Raw genomic sequence first — 20,179 nt, 5'->3', positions numbered from 1 at the left:
CTCACTGTCGGTGATGTTAGTTCTCTTTAACAGAATCAGGGTTTTAGGAGTCAATAAAATACGGTAGACTGTCAAGAGACACAGACGCATACATGCACAAAAAAAAACGAGTGCATGCAAGATCAAAATGCATATATATGTGTATGTGACTTTAAGGTTTTGACGAATTTGGTACCAGCCATGAATATATACGCAGACAAGACAGTTTGGGGGGGTGTTGGAGGGGCATGTTTATTTCTACTGTAAAGGTCAGCATTTCAACATGGGCTTCAGTAACACGTCTTTGGCACTTATAAAGAGGGCGCCAGTTTCAGCTCAGGAGGCTTCTACATTGCCAGCTGAATTTGTCTACCATTTGATGCAATGCAGGTAAAATACAGGATTGTGGAGGTGAATGTTGGAACTAGAACCAATGTCACTAAAGAGATGTGGGAAGGGAGGAAAATAAACAAACAAACAAAAAAAAGTCCTCCAGAGAGCAGACTTGCGGGGCAACCCATGTGCTGAGTTGTGAGGGCTCATACCACAAAGATGAAAATGACCACTGCAGCAGAGTCCCAGTTTAACACCTGGCCAGCTACTGTAGGTCATTGTTATTTTCCTACTATCTTCCCAACTTAGTTATATTTTAAGTGTATTTAAATGTGTTATCTGAGGAGTGTTACATTGCATTTGTAAATTGTAATTTCAAGACTTCACATCTTTTTTTTTTTATAAACAGAAAGTTGATCAAGAATCTGGCTGAACATTTTTGACCACAATCCCTACCACCAGTTTTGATCTTTCGTCTAAATTGCTCATTAATTTTTAGAAAGTGTCATCTTCACCGCTTCAGCTGACCACTTAAAACATGAGCATAAATATGTGCTAAAAACCAGCTTGGTTGCATGTTTTTAATTGGGTATTGTGTAAATGTTCAATTTAAGATGACATAAATAGTTTCAAGTTTATAAATACAGTTGTTTTTTGTTATATTTTATACGTTTTATGTCACATTGTGGATTTTAATGCTTAATTTTGTACTGTTTGTCTGAAATTTAGCATGCCACCGGTATACATAGCAGAGAACAAAGTAAAGGTGTCATAGTGACATTCCGGCTGCAAAAAAAAAAAAAAAAAAAAATGGTAATGGAAAAAAAACAACTTTAACATGTTTTAAAAGCATACTACACTTTGGTTTGTTAAGTCTGCCAGGGATTGTTTTCTTCTTCTGAAGGACTGACAACAAAACCTGTTAAATTATATTTTAGATTTTTAAATGTGTCTGCCGTTTATCCGCTGTAGTTGCTGGAGAAACCTCAATGAGCTTTGAGGGTGTCTGCCATTAGAATGATTTCTTTGGAAAAAAAGCCAATTGATACCTCAATCATCACCACGTCTCTCAGCAATTAGGCTGTTCTGCATTGATCTGAAAGAAGGCATTATTTGACTTTCTTCCTCCAGCTATCATTTTGTCTCCCAAAAATCCAAGATCAACGTCATGACTCTGTTTGAGCAGGGACAAATAGTGGACAGTTAATCCCACTTGTACAGTTAAATGAATGTAGACAAAGTCATGCTAAATCATGCAATGAGTTCTTGCATGGACGTCAGGGAGGCAGTCCAATGCAGCTCAGAGGAGGCTGTGACTGCTATAAACACTGGAGACATGGCAGAGCAAAACCATGTATGACCTACTTTATTTGAAACAAACTGAACCCTTAAAGGGAGTTCCTCAGATTAATCCATCTCTGGTATTTTAGTGCAAAATACTAATAGCTGCAAAGATAGCTTTTACAGTTGGACACGTGAGACTACTGCCAACAACCACTGGATAGAAAATAAAGAAAATGTGGGATAACAAGTACACTCTCTTTACATTTTGAAGAACCTCAGATGAATAAAAACACATGGCATAGCACACCATGTAATAATTGGTTTAGAAAGAAGTGTAGAAGTTGTATGTGGAAGAAACAGCCGGTGCCAGGCTTGTAGTTCTCCAGTCCAGCAGTCAGATTTAAGGACTAGTGACCAGACAGAGACGTGTACACTGTTGACTCAGACTGTACTAAATTAATTTTGGATCGGAGATGAGTCTTCACATTTTTTTTTTATTTGAGAAACCATAACTTGGTGTAAGATAATACCCACATTAACTTCTTCCTATCCAAGATGCACACTCTCACTGACATCACTTAATGTTATACATGCGTCATGTTGAGGAACAAAATGATGGCGCTAAAATGTCAGGAGAAAATGTCCCCAGGATTGTCCACTTAGCTCTTAATAGTTTCTTGTGCAATGGTAAAACGTGTGCTGCTTTTCCTTGCATCTATAAAACATCCATGGAGAAGATGATGGTGACAACTTCCAACTTCAAAGCAGCAGTAAAAGCAGTGACAGCTCTTTATGGCAGGTGAGCAGGCTGCTAGCCTGCTGCTACCATGCAGAGCTGCAGCTTCAGCCTGCTCAGGTTAAAATTGACCTAACTGTGATGTTAGCAGGGACAGTTGGCACTTGTCATCATCAAGTGGTGAAGTTAGTCTTTTGTTTGAATTGCTCATTTTTAGTTAACATTTATTGACTTTGGACAGGGGGAAAATAACTGCTAAGAACTGGGCTGTAAGCATTTGATCGAGGTTGCTCATTTATGTATCCGGTAATCAGAGTGAGATCATTGTTTAAACAGTAGACAATTGCATTGGACTTGACTCAGACTCGAACACTGAAGACTGGACTAAGTCTGATGACAAGCCTACAGCAAATACGCCGAATGATCCTTTTTAAGCAGCATTAACTTTAAATAATAATTTTCTGAATAACATAATCACTTGTGTTGGAGGGATGTTGGTCCACGCTTCTTGACAACACGTCTTTAGATCCTAAGTATTTCCTGGCATCTGTTTATGCACAGCTCCCTGAAGGTCCCACTGCAGCATTGTAATCAGGTTGAGGTCTGGACTTTGACTGGGCCACTGCAACATCTTCATTCGTTTCTTTTTAAAACCATTTTGTTCACATACTTGTGGTCATTCTCCTGTCACATAACCCAATTTCATACTAGCTTTGGGTAATGGACAGATTCAATGACTGCGAGGTCCCCTGGTCCTTTGGCTGTGAAACCAAACCAAATCCTCTCAATACCACCATGCTTAACTGTATGAAGTGTCTGTGCCAACAGTTTTGCCATGCATTTATTTTTTTTTTACTTTGGTCTAATGTGTCCAGAGGACATTTTTCTGTGTCACATGGTTTGTTTTAGGCACAAAAACAAACTTAAGCCTTGGTATCATGTTCTCTATATAAAGCAGAGTCTTGCTACTAGCAGCCATCCTAAAAAAGACATTCTGGTTTATTAATCTTCTTAGTGTAGTGTCATGAACATTGGGATTTAACATGTTAACATACCTGCTGAATCCTCTCAAATTTCTGAGCTAAAGTTTTCTTTATTTTTTCCCCTGAAAGTCTTACTTGTTCTGACCTTGGATCGAGCTTGCTACAACGTCTACTCACCAGAGGACTGACAATGATTTAGCATGTTTCCCTCTTATAAATAATGCTTCTCGTTGTAGTATTATGGACTCCAAATGTTAGAAAATTATTTAAAAAATCATTGTAGCCTTTCCAGAATTGATGGGCATCAGCAACTACTTCTTTAACATCACTGTTGAGGCCTTTTTTCTTAGCGTCATTTTAACATCAATGTCTAAGATAAGCAAACTGCAAAGACTTCTGCTTATGGTTTAAATGATCAACAGCACCTGTACGCTACACACCCTTTTAATTCATATGGATGAAATAACAATCACTGCTTCAACATTTGGGATTCGTTTAGCTGTTTATTAATAATCGCACAGTGCAATTTATTGTGTTATTCATCCAAATTTGTGAAAAATACGGTTGCAAAAACAAAGTGGCCTGCTGGGAAGTGTGTGGAGTTGGGTAGATAAAGGCCAGCCTTCTTTGGCTCTTGCTACTCTCTTATCTTCTTCCTGTGTATAATTTTCAGGTGCTCTGCTGCAATACACCCAAGTTTAAATATCACAAATAGGAATGGTCATCAAATTCAAATGCCCTATACGTAAACTTAAATAGTCGAAAATTAGCCACAAGTTCTGACGTGGAATGTTCAAATAAATAAATGACACTAGCTGCTCTAAGTGTTAAGATATCATCACCAAGCTCATATATATTGTGGGGCCTCATTTACTTGTGTAAAATAGTGCAAAGGATCCACACAAGACCAAAATAAGGTGCACTTGTGCACAAGTATAACCTTTACTGTCATTTGGCCGATTGATAAAGGTCTTGCTAAAATGAGTGGACTCTATCCTGGGATAACATTTGAAAAACAGAGTTTGACTGACAAAAGACATTGTGTTTATTTTATTACTCAAGCTTTGTTAAATGGGTTACAACAAGGACGTGCGTGAGATGCTTCCAAATTTAATTTCCACAATATAACTTGAGTTTTTAACGTCCGTATTGGAATTGCCATGCTCTCCAAAATGTCACATATGTCAGGGATTTTCTTCTTTTCTTCCCCACAGATGCACAAATTCTGCCATTAAGTTTATTTCTAGATTCAAGCCCTTGCGTGTATGGTTCGTCCATGCCCGTTCGATGCACATGCATCGATTATAAATGAGGCCCCAAGGTCTGATTAGAATGATTATGACTATTTGGTTTGTAAACACCACATAACACAGTGGATGGATGGTTTGGCTATGACACTCTTTCTTTCTATTGGAGCCAGATTGCAAACATTTTTCTACTTATCAATACTTTATACCCATATCATAAAATGTTCCAGAGCTGTAGTCTAAACTCTACTACTGTCCCTCAGAGAGTCTGCTGAGATCATATTCAAATTCTGCTATTACCTTTCCTGCTACAAATGCAGAATTTATTTTTATTCTGTCCCATTTTAATTGAATCTCTCTTGTAATCTTTATTCATAGGATTATAGAATTATTAAGATTGTCTTCTGTCGGGTACAATAGACCTTTGATAAATGTGCAATGATCCCATTTAATGCTGCTGTTCTCTGTGTAGATACATAGGTGGTGGAGACAGAACCAGCCTCTGAGCCCTATGGGGAAACAGAGGCATCAAAGCAACTAATATACCCAAGCGCATGCACAATCACGCAGAGGTAGCGATGTGGCTTCTAACACACAGACAGAGACACTTTCATATGAATAGAAACACACGCACACACACACACACACACACACACACACACACACATTATACATACAGGAGGGTGCTGGAGTAGTAGGGTGTGAGCACCAAGAAGTGTGTGCATAATGTGTGCATAAACATTACACTTGCCAGCAGTCACATACAAATGCAGACAGTCGCGGTTCAGTGTTTGGGTAACCATGGTGATGCCAAAGCCCAAAGGTTTGCCACTGAAACCTAGTTAATTAGAGAGATGGAGATTAATGTCGATACTCTAGGGAAAGTGTTTCACCATCTGTTAAAACCCATATGTACCCTCTACCCGGTTGCGTGTGGATGGTGTGTTGCCGTGTGTTTGCACATGCGCTGGCCGCTGTTGCTGCACAGGCAAACACAAATGCGCTCAGCTCCCTTCTCCCATGGTGCTCAATACACAAAGGCCACAGTTTCTTCTTCTTATTTGTATTAGATGACTAATTGGAATAGCTAATACTTAACCGCTAAATAAAGCGTGCTTGCATCTGCTGCCAAGACACACCAATTATCGAGTAGGGAACAGATCAGGGTGATAAGTTATACAACCACATACAGAGAGAAAGAGGGAGGGGAGGAGGGAGGGTAAGTTGACACGGAGGAGGAGGTGGAGAGCGCAAGGTGTCGGGGGACAGAGGAAGGGCTCGGGAGGGGGAGGGAAACAGAGAGGGAGGGAGGGAAGGGTGATGGAGGGTGAGCAAGAAAGTGTGAGAGGTAGAGATGAAGTGAAAGAGACTAGAGTGTAGAGAAGAGACAAGCAGGACTAAATTTGCAAGGAACATAAGACAACAGGATGGAGTGTACTTTCTTGGGAGGTAAGTAATGAAACTAAGGGGGAGAAAGGGGGAGACAGACACACTGAAGTGGGGAGGTGGAAAATTTATGGATCAGTGTAAGACAAGAGCTGAATACTTAAAAACTGGCCAAACGAAGTTGTGAGGTTGTGAGAGATGGGGTATGGAAAGAACATAAGTGCTCAGCTGTTGCTTAGTACCGTCTAAAACCTGCTGTTTAGTCACCTGTGCTTATGTGTGTTTTTCTCTTCGGGATTTATGTTAGAAATCAAGCAGTGATGATGTTGATGATGACCACAACAGGGTCGAAACTGATTTTCAGTCAGCTGTGTTGAACCAGTCTCCTGTCTTTGCTTTCTCGGTTCCTTCATCTTATTTTTCTCTCTCTCTGTTCTTTGCTTCTTCTCCCCCTTATTCCCCAGGCCCCAGTGCAACCTGTTTGTGTATTCCTCCCTCTCCCACTCCCCACCCCGCTCACTTGTCCTAACCATCACTAAGCCTCTTTAAGTCATTTAATTTCCAATCATTTGTTTGGTCCACTTGAGAATGCCTATCAATTTGTCAGTGTCCTTATGTCAACAAGGACAAAGCCACTGAAGGATGCATGATGAAATATTTCTAAAGTTTTATCTGACAATGAATATGATTACAATACAACCAAATAAAACACTGTGTTTCAGCAGGGAATAGCATACAGATTAATATAAACTGACATTTACAAAAAAAAAAAAAAAGAAATGAATAAGATGAAAACCTTCAACAACAAATCCCCTAGTTCCTGTAACTATGGAGCATTTAAAGACACTGTCCAACTGGTGTCATCCCAACCTGAGCATTAAACAAACAGACCAGACAAACCAAATACAATGACTGCAAGACCGATAATAAGGATTTAAAAATATACCAAAAAGAAATGTATCTTCTTTTGGCTCTCTCCTGCTCCTGAGTTCACATTACTTTCTTTAGTGTGTGTGTGTGTTTGATTTTTTATAAGCTGCTGGCGAATGCAGCTCCAAAATAATATGAATATGAATGCATTGTCTAACTTCCTTCATCGTTATTCACACCTATATTTGACAAACACACAGGTGTGAGTGTATGAACTCATTTCATGCTGAAGTAGATCTGTAAGTGTTATTCGAGGAGAGTCAAACTTTACTATAATTACCTGTACGTTCACACCTACAGTAACAATGACGCAAAGCTAGTCGCTCATTTCAAACTGGCAGCAAAACATGAAGCGACAAGAAGAAAGATCTCAGTAACTTTTGACGAGGCTGACCATAATTCAAATGTATGCAAATTAGTAGTGATATGGTCGCAAGGTGGCCAACTGAAGTTTCAAGTTATTCTCCAGTTTTCTGCTTTGAAGCCTGTTGAGAGTGCTAACTGTAACAGCTGGAAGCAGTTTCTGTAGTTTCTTACCTACTTTAATGCACGTTTTGAAATACTTGCACTCCACACACATAATATATATACATATATATATATATAAATATATACACACACCCACACACCCATATGTGTACATGTGTGTGTATATACACACACACACACACGTATGTGTACGTATATATATATATATATATATATATATATATATATATATATATATTTGTGTTGACTACTGTCAACTAAGTGACCAACCAATAACCATCTTACCTTTTGATACGTGTTAAAGCAGAGGTGTCCAATTCCAGTCCTTGAGAGCCTTGTCCTGCATGTTTTTGAAGTTTCCTGCTTCAACATACCCTGATACAAATGACTGCGTCATTGACAGATGCTGATGACTGCAATTAGTTGGAATCAGGTGTGTTGAAACAGGGAAGGTGCTAAAACGTGCAGAAGAGCCTTTTAGGACTTGAATTGGATACCCCTGTCTTAAAGGAATGTTCACAAAGTCCTGTGTCCTTCATGAATTCAGTTTTAATTTTGTATTGTGACAAATTTAAAATGCAGTCGAGCAACGTGAGTCGTTTTGATGAACAGGAAATCTCATCAGCAATGCAGGATGAAGGGATTTTTTCATATGACTATTTTTTCATATGACTATCATGTAAAGTAGGGCTCAAAGAGTTTGGAGTCAGGTCAAACACATAGTGAAGGAAGCACCATTTGCATGCGATTAACCAACACAACAAAATGCAAATACAGTATGTTACATCTAAACATACACACACACACACACACACACACACACACACACACACACATACACACATACACACACACACATACACATACACATACACATACACACACACACACACACACACACACACACACACACACACACACACACACACACACACATATATATATATATATATACATACACACATATACAAAAAAGTATTTAGTCAGCCACCAATTGTGCAAGTTCTCCCACTTAAAAAGATGAGAGGCCTGCAATTTTCATCATAGGTTCACTTCAACTATGAGAGACAGAATGGGGGGAAAGAATCCAGGAAATTACATTGTAGGATTTGTACTGAATGAATTGGTAAATTCCTCTGTAAAATAAGTATGTGGTCACCTACAAACAAATAAGATTTCTGGCTTTCACAGACCTGTTACTTCTTCTTTAAGAGGCTCCTCTGTCCTCCATTCGTTACCTGTATTAATGGCACCTGTTTTACCTCGTTATCAGTATTAAAGACACCTGTCCACAACCTCAAACAGTCAGACTCCAAACTCCACTATGGCCAAGACCAAAGAGCTGTCAAAGGATGTGAGAAACAACATTGTAGACCTGCACCAGGCTGGGAAGACTGAATCTGCAATAGGTAAGCAGCTTGGTGTGAAGAAATCAACTGTGGGAGCAATTATTAGAAAATGGAAGACATACAAGACCACTGATAATCTCCCTGGATCTGGGGCTCCAAACAAGATCTCACCCCGTGGGGTAAAATGATCACAAGAACGGTGATTAAAAATCCCAGAACCAGACGGGTGACCAAATGAATGACCTGCAGAGAGCTGGGACCAAAGTAACAAAGGCACCATCAGTAACACACTACGCCACCAGGGACTCAAATCCTGCACTACCAGACGTGTCCAGGCCCGTCAGAAGTTTGCTAGAGAGCATTTGGATGATGCAGAAGAGGATTGGGAGAATGTTAAATGGTCAGATGAAACCAAAATAGAACTTTTTGGTAGAAACACAACTTGTCGTGTTTGGAGGAGAAAAAAAGCTCAGTTGCATCCAAAGAACACCAAACCTACTGTGAAGCATTGGGGTGGAAACATCATGCTTTGGGGATGTTTTTCTGCAAAGGGACCAGGACGACTGATCCGTGTAAGGGAAAGAATGAATGGGGCCATGTATCATGAGATTTTGAGTGAAAACCTCCTTCCATCAGCAGGGCATTGAAGATGAAACGTGGCTGGGTCTTTCAGCAGGACAATGATCCCAAACACACCGCCCGGGCTTCGTAAGAAACATTTCAAGGTCCTGGAGTGACCTAGCCAGTCTCCAGATCTCAACCCCATAGAAAATCTTTGGAGGGAGTTGAAAGTCCGTGTTGCCCAGCGACAGCCCCAAAACATCACTGCTCTAGAGGATCTGCATGGAGGAACGGGCCAAAATACCAGCAACAGTGTGTGAAAACCTTGTGAAGACTTACAGAAAACATTTGACCTCTGTCATTGCCAACAAAGGGCATATAACAAAGTATTGAGATGAACTTTTGTTATTTCCCAAAATACTTATTTTCCACTATAATTTGCAAATACATTCTTTAAAAATCAGAAAATGTGATTTTCTGGATTTTTTTTTTTTTTTTTTTTCATTTTGTCCCTCATAGTTGTGATATACCTGTGATGAAAATTACAGGCCTCTCTTATCTTTTTAAGTGGGAGAACTTGCACATCTGCTATGTATTTGCTTGTTTGTTTTTCTGTAGATCATTGAAGGCTCTACCAACTCATGTTTTCGCCTACTTTTACCCCAAACAGTAACTGTCTGCACAGGGTCATTAGATACCATAAGAGATACATAAACTGTAAATTGTTGTAATTTATCACAGCCACACTAATAATAGCTGGAGAAAAATGACCATTTCCATTAAATATGAAAAAATATTAAACTGACTCATGATCGCACTATTCAAGAACAATTTCAGACGAAAAAATTCAACCACTTTTGCACTCCAGATGCATATTATCACAGGCAGGAATCAAAAACCTTGCAATCATAAGATTAACAAAAACAGATTAGAACAACTATTTTTTAACATGACATGGGTTGAACTGTATTCATTACATGGTACACCGCTTTGGAAATTCATGTCAGTGTTTCAAATTATGACACAAAATAGGTCACACAGAAACTGAAATTTCAGCCACTGAACCAGAAGGAGTAGCCAGGATGACAATACTGGCTGATTAAACACAGCATGTAAGTGTATGCAAGACAGATAAGAATAAGAGTAAGACAAAAATTAAGCAGCAAAAGAATTTGACACTTTCAGAGAGGGAAGAGCATTTGTGATAAACATAAACACTGGTCATTAATCATTTTTCCTCCTTGGACTCTGCGATGAGTTTACAAGCCTCAAACACTAAGTGGAGGGAAGGCATCAGTTTATACTGTCAACCAGGACAATGTTTATCTAATTTCAATTGGAAATTTGACTATGGTAGTCTTTTGAAATTAATCAGACTAAATCCTGGGAGGCCATCTCTGGAAAAGCGCCAGAGGGTGCTCGTGGCGCAGCAACTTTGCACCTTGAACCCAAGAGGGCGCATGTAAACTTTACAGATGTCCTGCGTGCAGAAGCGCTTAAGAGGAGATGTCAAAGATGTCAGGCATGATTAACATCTGCCAGGAAACACTACTTCTAATGTTGCTATGTATGCAGCATTCAAGGGGCTGCGCTGTAGTGACTGAATTACAGAACAGCCCAAAGGTAGTAAATGCTAATTAATTGCGAGGTATGCCTCCAAGGCAAATAAAAATCATTGGTCACCAAGTCTGAATTAAAACACATCAATATCAATTTACCCAGTGTTGACTCCAATTTATTAAGCCTGGAGGAACTTTGTCTATGACCTCCAAGTCTGATAACTACAACACTATGCCAGGGGACAGTTACTTTATGTAACTTCTGCTTGCATGTATGAATTGTAACTCTGTGTGTGATACGGAAAAAAAAAAAACGGGTGCTTTTCTACATTAGGACCCGGTGAGAAACCTTTACCCAGCCTTCTCCCAAGGTCTGAAGTCCACCCATTTCCCACTTACAAGGCCCCTAAACTGACAGCATGTGGGCGGTCCAACAGTCCCATCATGTTAGAGGCTGATTTATGGTTCCGCGTTACACCTACGCAGAGCCTACGGCGGAGGGTACCGCGGCGACGCGCACCGTGCGTCGATTTAACGCTTTAGTCTGTGGCTTTGGTGTGTGTGTGTGTGTGTGTGTGTGTGTGTGTGTGTGTGTGTGTGTGTGTGTGTGTGTGTGTGTGTGTGTGTGTGTGTGTGTGTGTGCGTGTGTGTGTGTGTGTGTGTGTGTGTGTGTGTGTGTGTGTGTGTGTGTGTAAGAAAGAAAGAGAGAGAAAGGGGGGGTGACAGCGCACCTGTCACTCTAATGCCTGGTGAGCTGTCGGTAAGTTGCTGGACTGTGGCGACCTGCTGAACCCCTGTAACAGAGCTCTAAAACCCGCTGGAGAAAAAGGAGTCCACCCCCCACCCACTCACTCACCCCCACCAAAGACCAACACGCACACAAACACAGAGAAAAGAGAGAAAGTGGTGCGCATCCTCGGCGCAAGAGGAGGACCAGGACGGAGCGCGCCGGAGGCGACACCTGTCATCCCGTCACTAAACACACTTGCTTTTATTTTATTTTTCCAAAAACTGAGGAACCCCGAAGACCTGCGGGGATAAACCAGGGGTTGGAAACAGGGATCACTCGCACCTACACTGCCGATGTTTAGATTGTATTGCATCCGCTCAGGGAGAGACCCTGAGCCCTCCGAGGAGAGGGGAAAAAAGAGTCCTGCGAGGCAATAACGTCATATCGAGCCGCTTTGGAGTTGAAGTGCAAGTTGGTGTTGGGTGTAGATGCGCGCTGAGGGGAAAAGGACCGGGAACAGGAGCACGGCGGGCGAGAGAAACGGGACTTCGGAGGTTTTGCCTCCACCTTTCAGTCGCACGGGCTTTGTCCGCACGTATTACCCCACAGAAGAAAGGCAAAGTGAAACAACAGGGTGGGAGTTGAGGAGTGCGCATCGCGGAGCCGCGGCGCGGGCGGACCGAGCATCCCCCCGGTCCACAGCTCCTGGCCGGGACTTATCTAACTTAAGAGGATGATATGACCAGGATCCCCCCGAGGGAAGCAAGTAAAGACAGCAGCGGAAAGGAGATCACAAAAGGTATGATCTGGTTCCTGCTGATGACTGTGCATTTGTGGGGAAAATAGTCAGTTTAGAGACTGACTGGTTTTATTCTGGTGAAAGGTATTGCCTATGTTGGTGGTTGCGTTTCAACTGTTTTTTTTTTGTTTTTTTTTTTAGTGCGTACAAGTGGTGCCCCTTGAGTTTAAACGTGTTCATCAACCAGATCAGCTTTTACACAGTATTAAAAAAAAAGAACAAAAAAGTCATTTAGGCAGCAAAGCCCCAGAGAGTTGCAAGCAGAGCGAGATTAAAGTGGGAGATTATACTTTGTGAAGATAAAGAATTCCCTTTTGCATGATTTCTCTCATCTATCCTGCTGCTCCTTCCCTGCATCCCTCATGTGAGCGGTGCTGAGTGCTTTTCATGAGTGTGGAATTGCGTGTGGTGTTTTTAATACATGTGCTTGTGGCCATGAATCTGGAAAAACCTAATCTCTCTACTGGCAATCCTCTCCTACATGACAATGCCTGCACCTCTTCTCTCACCATCACACTTGTAACACCCACATATGTGCTTTCATGCTCCACGTTGCACAAACTAGACTAAAAACATACAAAGAAACAAGATGTTGTGTCATGATGGCCAACATCACAATAAACCAAGCCCCAAACAGATCTTCCTCTATCCAAACAGAAATGTACATGTGCACGCACACACGTACAGTATACGTACAGGATTACTGTAGCAGTCACACAGAGAAACATTAAGACTGCAGATTACAATGACATCTCATGGCTAAAGCAGTACCGAACACGGGATTAAAGAAGGGGGACATGGCTGGATGGATGGATGGTTGGATGGCTGGATGGATGGATGAGAACAAGGGAAGAGAATGAAAAGGAAAAAGGGCAAAAGAGAAAGATTTAAAGACCAGCCCAGAACATGAGATTAAAGAGTAATGTCCTAGAGAAAGAAAAGGAGAAAGGGAATCCAGGGCAACTCAAGCAGTCAGAGACTGGTGCCATGGCAGAATGTGGTGAGAATAAAGACGAGGAGAAGGCAGCAGACACTCTTTTTCCATCGCCTCCCTTATGATCTGCTTTTATTCACCCTTCTGAAAGCGAGAGGAGAGCGTTGCTTATGTAACTGAGAGACATTGAACCGAGGAGGGTTTGGGGAAGAAAAATAGAGGGAAAAAATGCACAATAGGCATCAAGTTGTGAAACAGTAAAAGGGAAATAAATAAAAGCAGTGAACAAGAGGTCCTGCTTTCATCTGTGAAATCCCCTGGCTCAGCTGAGCCAGAGTTAAGTTTTTAACAGCACATGTGTTAACGGATATGTTAATGCCGATGTGTTCAGCACAGCATGTGTCTGCTGTTAACGCTTTTGTAGGCTCTAATTGAACTCAAAGAATCCCTTCTGACAGATTCATCTTGTCTTTAAAGCAGCTTTTAGTCTTTTACTGTTATCTTGCTTTTGCAATCAGGTTGTTGATCCCACTATATGCCTATAAAATGCATTATTAAATTACGATGAGAGTTAAAACAACAAAGTATAAGATGCTCTTCAGCAGACTGGCATCAGGAAAAACAGCATGTTCAATATTCATGCAGACTTTATGTACTGAATCTGCAGCTACAATGAAATCTGACATGGATTGATGAAGCTAATGAGATTTATTGAAAAACGATTCAATGTGGAAAAAACTAAATCGTCTTTGGTGCTGTCTGGCATACTTTGATCTTTTAAACCAGCATTAACTGCTTATTATTTCCTTCACATACAGGCAATGCAACAAATTAAAATAAATAAAACAAAGTTAGCATAATGGCTAACGGGGATTAAATTCAGCACAGGAATGTAGATCATTTCATTGTTTCCTATAAATGTAACATTTATAAAATAAGAAATTTACATTAGTATTGTTCAATGATGCTCAGCTGAAGGGGAGAGCGCGAATGCAGCGAGATGGGCCGACTTTCATTTTGGACAGCACACAAGGGAGTGGCAGCTCAATCCAAAGGCAAAAAAGGTGCAAGTGAGGCTAAACGCGAGGAGGACATGTTGTCTCCTGTTGCTGGAGCAACGGAAAACATGAAAGTGCTCCTGCTTGGTGTACGATTGAAAAGTGGTAATCGGGAGGACTTCTCTGTGCTGGCTAGCTCAGCTTTACACATCTTCAACACTAGCTCGGATAATAATAGCTGTGCAAAATAAACTACTTGGGCTATCTTGTGTCACAGCAGATGAACTGATATGTTAAACTGAACTTTATCATCTAAATACCATTTAATGAAATGCAAGCGATTACGACTCAAATAACAAAAAAATACTTAATGAAATGTTCAAAGTGTATATGTAATGGCTGCACTAGAGCAGAAATTAGTACTTATTTCAAGTTACATCGTTAGTGTTTTCATGTAAATGTTTATGTGTATGTAAGATAAGAGAGGAGGAGCAAATACCCAATTACATCACATCATTTCCATAAAACTTTAAATTTGGACAAAAGTGAAAAAACACAATCTAAGCTGACAATACAGAAACTTAAGACCTGTTGTAGAAGCGGCAAGTATCCATGTTTATCCTATTTCAGGCCCTTGATATGCATATTACATACAGGCTGTACATTTAATAACGGCACCTGATATGGTGTAAGACCTGTTTCGGTGCCACAGCAGGTTAATCCCGTAATGCCAGGGGACATGACCTGGACTAGGACGCTGGCTGTAGGTCTTTGGGTTCCTAGTGGGTGCAGGGTGGGAGGTCCATTTTCAGGTCAGGTAATACATTATTAAGTTTCTCGAGCTATTCCTGAGCAGACTTTGCAGTGTGGTTTGGCACATTGACCTGCTGGGTAAGAAGCTGCTGCTGCTGCTGTCATAAGGGGGTGTGCTTCATCTACAACGTTCAGGGTGGTTGTATGTGTCAAAGTAGCAGCTACATAAGTGCCCAGGCCTCAGGGATCCCAGAAAAAATTAGCATCGTAACAAATTAATTAATGTCAGTCACATCACCTGCAAATGGTTTTAATTTAATGGTTAATGTAGAAGATTCAATCTCCATCCATTTCAGCATGTACATAGGACAATATCTGGCTCATAACTTGCTAATATACAAGCATTTTTACCAATCTTTGTGTGCTTGCTGTGCTAGGCAGCTACAGCAGGATTATCAGAAGAAGAAAACAAAGAAAAATGCTAAGAAAGTAAACTAAAGTGAGACTAAACTGAAGTAGATCTAAGGGAGAGTTGTGTGACAATCTGTTATTTAAACTCCATTATATAAGAGATATTTCAAAAACTATAATTTGTGCTTCGTTTAGTATGCAACCTGCACTTCTTCGTGCATGAAAACAGCAATTTCTATTTAATTCTGGTAAATGTACGATTCTAGTGGCATGGGTTTTAGAAACTGCAACAAAACAACAATCATATTCAATAATGTTATGAACAACAAAGAAAATACAGTAATTCAACTTTTCGTAGATTGAGACAAAATATTTTGTTTGGGTTAAAGGTTTTTTGAAATAGAAGCATTGACAAATATCAACAAAAGAAAAAGAAAAGAGAAGGCGCATCCACAAAAAGTGTTTACAGAAGTATCAACTGCTATGAACTCATTACCTTGAGGGAAAATACTGCACTTGTAGGCAGATTTAGAGTTTCAGCCACCCCCGAAACGATGATTTCATAACCGTGCTCTCAACAGCTTTACAAAGACTCAGACTGACAGAGCACCCTTGACAATTTACTGCGGATTATGGCAGAGTTTCTCATCCTTAATGCAAGGCAAGGAACAGATAAACAATTAAAGTGACTATGGCTGAATCCATAACCAGTCAGCAATTTCAATCTGAGCTTGCTCTTAACATTAATCTTACATTTAAGATCCTCAGTTTTATGCAGACCAGAGGAAAACATGTTTGCAGTCATAATATTTACAGTATATATATAATGATGTCTAGATACAGCTGTACAACTGTAGGTCAGGAGGTTAAGTTGAGTGCATATGGTTGCTGATCTAGTTTTGGATCCCCCTGGCAGGAGTGTTTGAACATTTTACTCTGCCACTCTGTGATGCAAACAGTTACAGTTAGTCTTAGTTTTTGTCACTGCACACAGACTCCTGCAACAGCAGAGAGAAACATTTTAGCACTACCCAAGTCCAACACCATTTATCCACGAGCTACAACAAGCCAGCAAGCTTAGCCAGTATTACTGGAGTTTTTATACATCTTGTAAAACGTGCTAGCTCACAGTTAAACCTGAGAACAAAACCCCCAGTCGGTTTTGTCTAATGACAATTCCAAGAAAATCTATGCAAACAGTCCGACCTTAATAACAGAGGGAGATCTTGTGTAACTGTGTCCAGTTATAAACATGATAACAGAGAATTTAATCATGCTTTAATTTTCCATACAGAGAGCTTTTGTTACATTTATTATGAAACTGAGTGAACATGTCTTCTAAATCTTGAAGAAAGAAATAGGTTGGTATGAGGTTTTTTTGGGGGGGGTTTTTTTGCTTCTGTAATATGGCAGATTATGTTTGTCGTGAACTAACCAAAATAAAGAAAATCGTGCCCAAAGGGTTTCTTATAACTCGAGTGCATGGTGAATTCTGATGGTGAACATGTTCTCCATCATTATTCTGCCTGGACTGAGACTGGATCTCAGCATACAAATTCATTTCTTGCAGCTTTTCAACAACTATGGAGAGAAATGATGTTGAAGTACTATATATCAATAGGTTCTATTAGTTGATTTTTCAACTTGCTGCCTCAGTTGTATCTTTTAAAGTTCTTTTATATGTCATCCATCAGCGGTATAAAAGACGGATAACCTTCATGAAAAGACAGCACATCACATTCAACTTTTACTTTTTCTATTTTGTTCTGCTTTCTTTTTAACGATTTTAAATGGACTCGGATGTAAAAGGGGAGCCAGAATTACATGTTTCAGTCGCCCAAACAAAATGTAACATTTGACGCAAGAACATGGTCGTGGTGATGTCCTCTGTGTCAGCTCAAACAGTCTCATTTATGATTATTAAAGTTCCCAACAAAGTAAAATGTCCTTGAAGTATGTTATTGGCAGTCACGGTAAAGCCCAGAATTAAATGTACTACCGGAGCTTGGACGCTTTATTTATTATCTTGTTTAGCATAAGAAACAATAAACCATATTTTATGAAAATAAAGAAGGTTAAGTCATTTCACAATCTGCTGCAACTTTAAAAGTGATACCCAATTATTTTCATCAACACCAACTAATTAGTAATATGGATAGTGTGGCAACACAGATTTCCAGCAGTTGTGACAAATTAAATATCTATCAGATACAAAGATGATATGATGAATGTTTTGAACATTCCTTTAAATTTTAACCATGATGCATCTGGCCACAGTTCTCCAATAACCCTTTTTTTTCTTTGAAGGCATACATCTTTGTTATGGTTAATGTGTTGCTTCTGATCTGATTATAACCTTTTAGTGTGTCACTTTGATGTCGTTGCCGTAAGGAAATGTGGGACTGCATTACCGCCACTCCATTCCAAAAGGATGGTCCACAGTATCTTATGCAAAAAGAGATAAGAATGGAAGCACTCGAGCGCCTTTTCTAAGCATTTAGAGAATTCAAGCACCTCGTATCAAGGCTGCAACCTAGATGCTTGTGTGGGTTTCTTCACTCAGTTAGGAACTCTCCCATGGGGGTAAAAAAAAACAGCAATTTGACTGCCACCCTAATGACTAGTGGTGAACTAGTTAGAAACTGTCATCTGCTCACCCACACCACACCCACTGCAGTGCAGTTTCTATTTTATTATTATTTTATTTAACTGTTCCTAACTCAGTGAAAATCTTGTATTAACACTTGGTTGTCTGCGGAGGATATCCACATCTATATCACCTATAGCCAAATGTAGCTGCAGCACGGTCCCTGAAAATAAGAAAAATGCGATCAGGGCTTCAGGGGGAGAAATCCCTGTTTCTTTTTTATCTGAATGCAGCAAACACTGTTTACCACTTACAGTAAGAACAGTTACACTCAAACATGTCAAATGTGATTCTATGTAGGGCTAGTTATTTTTTTTTTTTTTTTGCAAGCCACTGTACGAGGCAATATGTCATTGTGGCAAACTGTGCTTTTACATAATTGAGGTTATACTGGGGTTTTGGCGAGCCTGTCCCAAAAAGACATCATAAATACTATACCCAGAGACCCTGAAATAAATATAACCTGCGGCAAATTCCAGATAAGCACATTAGAGTGATTACTCAAGAGAAGGATTTAACAATTTAGGATGCTTTTGGACACATAAACATCAACATACAAAATAAATGTGCTTGTCTTTCATTAGGCTCTGCTCTTTTGCATTATGGCTCAATGTCTGAGTGTGTGTGTGTGTGTGCGTTAATTTCATTATGTGTGTCATCCATTTGTTGGAGCAGAGAAGGCGTCTAGGAAATTCAGGCAGGTCAGAGTTGTGCATGAGTCACACAAAAGGAAGTAAGCTTTTTTTGTTTGAGCAGGAGACATGCCTTCAGAGCACCTGAACTTTCCCTCACCTGGCCTTGAACCTGCCTCCAGAAATACTGATGCATTTGATTAAATAATGGATAGAGCTGCATCACTGCAATAACAAGAAATCGGTTCTATTGTGTTTAGCTGAAATTGAGGTGATAAACCTCTCATGAAAATAACAAGATTTGGAACAAACTGTAGACAAATGCATCAAAATACCGTTTTTTTGATATCCAAGCAATGCTTTATTCATTTATGAGGAAAACACTGAGGTGCAAAGGGCCTGCTCTACAGAGATTTTAACAGGTGGAACCAGCAAATATCTGGCTTGAGAGCCCACTAAATGCAGTTGATTGAGCCATCACAGCAGATCTGAAAAATTCTCCTGCAGAATTAATTTTCAAACCAAACAAAAACAGTTTCACCTTAAGACTTTGTTTTCTTAACTGCACTTAAGATTCCATTAACAGCAACAGCTTCCACTGACGAAAAGCACAAATGAACTGTTACAGAGCTTTTTTACTACTTGTTACGAAAGAACAATCAGATAGCACCATTAATATCTAAGATTTTTGAAAAATAAAAGATGAAGTCAGTGTTAAAAGAAAAGCAAAGAGATGTGATCTTCTGGATGTGGACATCAGTTGAGGCAAGTAGGGGTTTCTTTTTGATCTGTGTGCAATTAAGGCTCAGGATGATGGAGAAAGACAAATAAAGAAGTGCTATTTATTAAATGAAGAATACATATTGTATAAATATTCAAATGATCTAGGGATTATTGCTAATCCTTGAAATAAATACACATCATCCAATGTATGAACTTCCTTTCAGATTGTGTTACATTTCTCGAGTGAAGGATTTTGCAGATTCTCAAAACATAAAAAAGACTTTAAATATTTCAAGTCATCCCTATTAGTAAGATTTCAATAGTAGAGAATTTTTTGATGTGTACAATTAGGACAGAAGGACCAGATGAACCAGAATAATGAAAAGGCAAATATTGAAGTCCCTCATTTTCACCCAAAATGTAGAACATTTGCGAAAGCACCAGCGTGCCAGAGGCTCCAGATTGCCCACTTCTTTTTTTTCTCTCATCAGTTGCACCACAGTTAGGTGTGTGGCAGCAGTCTGTCAATGTCGCCTTGAGCAAAGCTCACTGTTTCTCAACATGTGAAATGTGGTGCAGATAATCCACTTGAAACTTGTATTTAAAAAAAAAAAAGTATCATTTAAAATTTTGGAATGAGCACCAACTGTGCACCACTGCTGGCAGTGTTTTCCAGTCACAGCCCATTACTTAATGGCAAACACCGTGGTTTCAAA

The 20,179-nt window shown here is 39.8% G+C and overlaps 2 protein-coding genes across 4 annotated transcripts in view; one reads left to right on the top strand and one right to left on the bottom strand.

The window, feature by feature from the left end:
- Positions 1-20,179, bottom strand: part of macrod1 (mono-ADP ribosylhydrolase 1) — a 150,135-nt gene that overhangs the window by 71,661 nt on the left and 58,295 nt on the right. The window lies entirely within an intron of this gene.
- The window catches only part of LOC133447115 (leucine-rich repeat transmembrane protein FLRT1-like), a 37,111-nt gene continuing 22,841 nt past the window's right edge, over positions 5,910-20,179 (top strand). The window contains exon 1 of one of the 2 annotated variants that reach the window (XM_061725571.1): positions 5,910-6,011. The gene's annotated coding sequence lies outside the window, so the exon portion shown is untranslated. Of the gene's footprint in view, positions 6,012-11,621; positions 12,366-20,179 lie in introns of those variants that run through there. The other variant, XM_061725570.1, reaches the window with a different exon arrangement.

This window comes from Cololabis saira, chromosome 7 (genome assembly GCF_033807715.1).
Source record: "Cololabis saira isolate AMF1-May2022 chromosome 7, fColSai1.1, whole genome shotgun sequence".
Classification (NCBI taxonomy): domain Eukaryota; kingdom Metazoa; phylum Chordata; class Actinopteri; order Beloniformes; family Belonidae; genus Cololabis; species Cololabis saira.
Note: the sequence above shows the minus strand (reverse complement) of the source record. Positions and strands in the feature narration are given on the sequence as shown.